This window comes from Hemicordylus capensis, chromosome 12 (assembly GCF_027244095.1).
Source record: "Hemicordylus capensis ecotype Gifberg chromosome 12, rHemCap1.1.pri, whole genome shotgun sequence".
Classification (NCBI taxonomy): Eukaryota; Metazoa; Chordata; class Lepidosauria; order Squamata; family Cordylidae; genus Hemicordylus; species Hemicordylus capensis.
Window position 1 is genome coordinate 11,977,635 of NC_069668.1, and position 6,000 is coordinate 11,983,634.

Below are 6,000 nucleotides of genomic sequence, written 5' to 3' on the forward strand. Positions count from 1 at the left end.
CTTACAACCCAAGTGGTCTTCTACTGAGTCAGACCCTTGGTCCCTCTGGCTTAGTACTTCCGGCTCTGACTAGTAGCAGCTCTCCTTTTTCAGGCAGGGGTCTTCCCCAGCCCTACCTGGCGACGTGGCCAGAGAGTGGACCAGGCAACTTCTTCATGCAAGCCGAGGCTCCAGCAGAGCTGCAGCTCCATCCCCTAACATCTCCCAGCAGACGGGACCCTCAAGAAGTTGCCCATCCAAATGAAAACCAAGGCAGACCCTGCTTAGCAAAGGAGACAATCTCTGCTCACTACTACAAGACCCACCTAATGGAGCAGTGGGGAAATGGCTGGACTAGCGAGCAGGAGGTTGCCGGTTGGAATCCCCGCTGGTCTGTTTCCCAGACTGGGAAATACCTCTATTGGGCAGGAGCGATATCGGAAGATGCGGAAAGGCATAATCTCATGCTGTGCGGGAGATGGCAATGGTCAACCCCTCCTGGATTCTGCCAAGAAAACCACAGGGTTCTGTGGGCGCCAGGAGTCGACACCGCCTTGGCGGCACAACTTTACCTTGACTTTACTACAAGAGCAGCTCTGAATGCTGCGTTCCAGGGAATCCTAAGAACTGGTGCGATGTTTTCCCCTGGGGACAGAGCCAGTTTCCCAAGAGGCACAGTGTGGACGGCCCATGGCAGGCAGGCAGGAAGGAAGGGGCCCTCTGCCTCTCCGTGGCCAGCCTGTGGATGCTGCTTTAAAAAGAGAGGAACAGCCCCTTGGCCCCAGCAAGGTCTTCTTCCCCGACTACTACCACCACGGACTCTCAGCCTACTCACAGCTCGCCGGCAACTTCAGCAAACAACCTCGGGGAGAAGAGTCCATCGCTCTCTATTTTTGTTCTGAACCGCTGCAAAGGTCGCTCTTACGCAAACACGGGGCGGCTGGCTCTTCCTCAACAGCTGGAAGAGCCACCGGCTCTAATAAAAACCATCCAACCTGGAAGAAGGGCTTAACCCTTGCGAGGGGCTTGGGAGACATCTTTTCAAAGCTCCCCCCCCGCCCATGCCCAGGAAGACGCTGCTGGGCTCTGGGACTCAGAAACAACCAGCCTGTTGCAAAGCCATAGGAACATAGGCAGCTGCCATATACTGAGTCAGACCCTTGGTCCATCTAGCTCAGTATTGTCTGCACAGACTCCAGTGGCTTCCCCGAGGTTGCAGGCAGGAGTCTCTCTCAGCCCGATCTTGGAGATGCTGCCAGGGAGGGAACTTGAGACTTAGATGCTCTTCCCAGAGCAGCTCCATCCCTTAACGGGAATATCTGACAGTGCTCACACATCACGTCTCCCATTCAAATGCAAACCAGGGCAGACCCTGCTTAGCTAAGGGGACAAGTCCTGCTTGCTACCACCAGACCAGCTCTCCGTCTAAGCTGGGACCTCAAGCCCAGGAAGCTCCTTCGGCCAGTGGAGAAGTGTTGGGAAATTGCATCCTCTGATCAGCAAGCACAGATGGCGGGGCTGTGAGGAGGGGAGAGAAAATACTCTGTGTGTGCTTAGAGCGCCTTTGAGTTAGGCACACGGGGGAACTCCTAAATCCTTTGAGTTCGGAATCTGAGCTGAGGCTGCCTGCTACAGAGTCAGACCCCTTGGCCCAACACTGACTGGCAGCAGCTCTCCAAGGCTTCAGGCCGGAGTCCCTCCCAGCCCTAACGGGAGATGCTGCCAGGGAGGGAACCAGCAGCTGTCTGCAGGCCAAGCAGAGGCTCTGCCACTGATAAACGGCCCCATCCTCCCCTAAGGGGAATGGCAGAGAGCGGTCACATGGTATAGAACACATATGTGTTTGCGGTGTGGGCAGGCACCTTCCTGCTACGTCTCCCCCAGTGCTGAAGGATGAGGCTCCGACACCCCACCACCACCTCTGCACCTAACACCCACAGGGGAAAGGGTGTGTGTGTGTGTGTGTGTATAAAGGAATATGCCTCTGAGCATGTGCAGAGTGTGCTTGTGCAGCCAGGTAGGGAGGCAACGCCCCCAGTCTCCCAGGAGCCAGACCTGAGCTTCCTTCCTGGCCCTGCGTGCTGGGTCATCTCCAAAAAAAAAAGATGGCCCAGTTTCCGGAATCCGTCTGAAAATGTCACGCAAGCTTCATTAACAAGGGAGCTCAACGAACCGTATCAATCCCCTTATCTCTGCAAGTATCGACTGTGTCGTCAATCCCCGCTCCCCCAATACGGCCCCCCGCCCCGCTTCTGCTCCCCCAGACGAGTCGTTCTAGAATCAATCCTGGCCGAACAGCCATGTCCCTTTCCCACCCTGATGCTTCTTGTGAGTTGGAGTTGTTCTTGCAATGGGCTGCATTCCTGTCTCCTCAGCGGACATTCCAGACTCCTTGGGGCAAAGACCTTTTGCTGCATTCAAGCCATGCCCAGCTGGATGCCGGCAAGATTTATGCACCTCCCACTTTTTTGCGCTATAGCTTTGCACTTTTTATATATAGTTAAATAGTCTCGCTGCATTTATCACTTAGGCTTTTATGCAATTACACCTTTTTGTGTCTTTTATTGCTTTTTATCCTTTTTAACGCCTTTTATACCTTTATGTAATATATGCCTTTTATGCCCTTTTATTATGTATGTATGTATTTGATTTCTATACCACCCTTCCAAAAATGGCTCAGGGCGGTTTACACAGAGAAATAACAAATAAATTAGATGGATCCCTGTCCCCAAAGGGCTCACAATCTAAACAGAAACATGACCGCCCCGGAGGGCTGCTGTGCTGGGGGTGGAGAGGGCCAGTTACTCTCCCCCTGCTCAGTAAAGAGAATCGCCACATTAAAAGGTACCTCTTTGCCCAGTTAGCAGGTTAGCTTTTATGTGTCCAAATGCTTTGTAATGTTTCCATAGGCCCTTTAACGTATCGTTATGCATTACACTTTGCAATGTGTAATCACCCTCTGTATTTTATGCTGGTCTGCGATGGCTCAGCAGGAAATGACTTGCCTAGCAAGCCAGAGGTTGCCAGTTTGAATCCCCGCTGATGTGTTTCCCAGACTATGGGAAGCACCGATATTGGGCAGTAGTGATACAGGAAGGTGCTGAAAGGCATCATCTCATATTGCGCGGGAGGAGGCAATGGTCAACCCCTCCTGGATTCTACCGAAGAAAAACCACGCCGACTCGAGGGCACACTTTACCGTTACCTATGACTGTGATAGAGATGATTGATTGATTGGCATCTGCTTTGCATGGAGAAGGTCCCAGGTTCCATCTCCGGCAGGATCTCCAGGCAGGGCTAGGAGAGATTCCTGCCTGCAACCCCGGAGAAGCCGCTGCCACTCAGTGCAGACAATCCTGGACTAGATGGACCAAGCGTCTGACTCAGGAGGCAGCTTCCATGTCCCATTTAGCTCTCGTTGTTCATCGCCATTGACCGCCCGGTTCCTCTGTAGAATTATGGAATTCTCCTTTCAAGTCACCCAACTAGAGGCCATCACCACTTTCTGCGGCTGTAGGTTCTACAGAGTCACACAGGCTGGGCCATTCATTTGGGTGCAGGAGGCTGCCGCTAGGTTTTTACGATATATAAGTTTAAAAGACACCAAGCTGTGCTTGGTAATGGGGGAAAGAAAGATGTGGGATGAGGATCTGTTCGGTTGTGTGTTGAAAAGTTTCTGCTCATGCCTATTTGCATAAATGGACCCGTTTGATATTCTTACATTCTTGTGAGATCAGTTGCTGCTTTGTGCCTTCAAGAAGCCATGTGTTAAAAATAGTGTGTGTGTGTGTGTGTGTGTGTGTGTGTGTGTGTGTGTGTGTGTGTGTGTGTAGGGGGTGAAGCTTAACTTGCAGTGGGGTGGGGGGCTCCAAAAGCTTTTAGGTCCAGGCTCCCAAATTACCTAGGTGCACCTCTGGGAATCAACTCCGATTCGCCACCTCCCATCCCGCAAAGGGTGAGAGACCTTTGCCAAACTGGCAACTGTCTGTTGAATAGTTACGGGTCAGCAAAAGCGAAGCTTGCAACTTTTGCTGGAGCAAAGCAAACTTTAGCAAACAAAGGACATCCTGATGCTTTGGGTTGGTCCTTCCTACAACGGAATAGCATCCACTCTTAAATTAATCCCAGCTTTTCAGCTGATTCTCAAGGACAGCTAGTCTGGTCAGAGTCAAGCCAAAACACACTGATGCCAAGGAGCCCTGCCATCAAGAATCATGGAGGACTGGCATCCCAAATCAGATTTAAATCAGCTCAGCCCAGCATCTTCAGCCCCACCCCCCATTTTACTGATCCCGATTACTGATAAATTTTACTGATACTGATTACTGATCCATTTTACTTTGACCTCGCGCCAAACCTATTCACACATATCTTCAAGCCCCAAACCATATTTCCTCCCCTAAAAGTCTCTTTCTCCCTCCCCAATGTCAACGTACATTGATAGCATTATATATATATATAAAAAGGGGAAAAATCCATCCATCAATTTCCCCCATATATCATTCTCTCTCTCCCCCTCCCTCGAGCTTTTCTAATCTGTCCAGATTTAAAAAAAAAAACACCCTTAGAACGCAATATGTATCTTACGGATCTTATTCACAATATTGCTTTCACAAATATTTGCATGTTGGATGAGATTCGGTTTCCATACGACCCCGAGAGCCTTTAGGAGTCTCATTCTTATTAGTCCTTAGTAGCATTCAAACCAGATCTTCTTCTTGCATCCAGAAGATTTTGAATATCCGCTGCAGAGAGAAAGGTTCTCTCTCACCTCTTTGGGTCAAATGAGCCTGTCTTTTTCCGAGCCCTCCTGCGGGGGGGGCGGGGGTGGAAAGGGCATGCTTCTTGGGCAGGCATCACCCTCATGCCTGCAGCTGGTGCCCCTTTCCTGCCTCAACTCCCCTGAAGTCCTGAGTGCTTGTCTCTGCTTGTCTAAGCACCCCTGGTCTGGAGGCTTCAGTGGCCCCCTGCTTGCCCCGTGGCCAGGGATCCTGGGGGATGTTCTCGCCCTTTCCGCCTCAGTGTGGCTCTCTGGGAGCGAGAAGCAGCAATGAAGCAGAACCAGGGGCATAGCCCCCTGGAGCACGCTGGGGTTGGCTGCGGAGGAAAGGGCTTGCAAAAAAGGAAAAGCAACGGGGGGGAAAGCTTTCTAGATGCACTCGCGCCTGCAAAGTCCATTCTGAAGCTGCAACTTTGAAGGAAAGCCCGTTTGGCCAGTGTCCTCGTCGTCCTCACCATCACACAGAACATTTGCAGGCATCTACATTTAACCCCAAGCCGAGCCCGAGATGGAACATCCAGTACCTGAGCGTTCCGCCGGTCCCGCTGGCCGTGAGGAGTCCGCCCACGCGCGCCGCGGCCGCCTTCCAGGGGCTTTGGGAGCCTTTGGGCCACCGGGCATCCGGGAGAGGCTTTTTGTACACCCGCCTCACATGGTCTGATGCCCAGATAATCTGCTGCCAAAGAGCTCGTGAAGCCCCTTTTACGTCACTTTCTTTCTTTTCTCTGCTGCTTTCTTCTCTCTCTCTCTCTCTCTCTCTCTCTCTCTCCTTTTTTTAAAGTCAAGTCAAATAAACTTTCTGCCCTCCCAACTTGCCTGCGCATGGAGGGAGCACGCTCATCCTCGGGGGAGAGCAGCAGGGAGGGAGGGAGAGGCGGGGGTGGGGCTGGGGGGTGCGAAGAACAAGGCGCCGAGGGAGCCGGAGGAGAGCGCCTTTGCTTGCAGCTATAAATGGCAGCGGGAGGGAGGGGAGGGGGAGGCGGCCGGGGGCAGGCAGGAGCAGCCGCAGGAGAGCGCAGGTCTGAGTACCTGCCGGGTAGGCAGAAGGGCCCCGCTGGCGCTGGGAGAGCCTGCAGAGCCGCTGCCCGGCCGAGCAGACGGTCCTGAGCTCACTGGAGGAAGGGCCTGACTCAGGAGGAATCAGCTGCCTTTGCAAAAAAAAAAAAAAGGGGGGGGGGAGTGCCAGACTGTTGCAGCCACTCAGAGGTGCACCTAGGTCATTTTGGAGCCTGGACATAAAG

The 6,000-nt window shown here is 52.6% G+C and overlaps 1 protein-coding gene across 1 annotated transcript in view; it reads right to left on the minus strand.

Annotated features, from left to right (window-relative positions):
• Window positions 1-5,598, minus strand: part of SLC6A4 (solute carrier family 6 member 4) — a 28,435-nt gene extending 22,837 nt beyond the window's left edge. The window contains exon 1 of the mRNA XM_053275383.1: window positions 5,284-5,598. The gene's annotated coding sequence lies outside the window, so the exon portion shown is untranslated. The remainder of the gene's footprint in view (window positions 1-5,283) is intronic.
• Window positions 5,599-6,000: the final 402 nt, after the last annotated feature.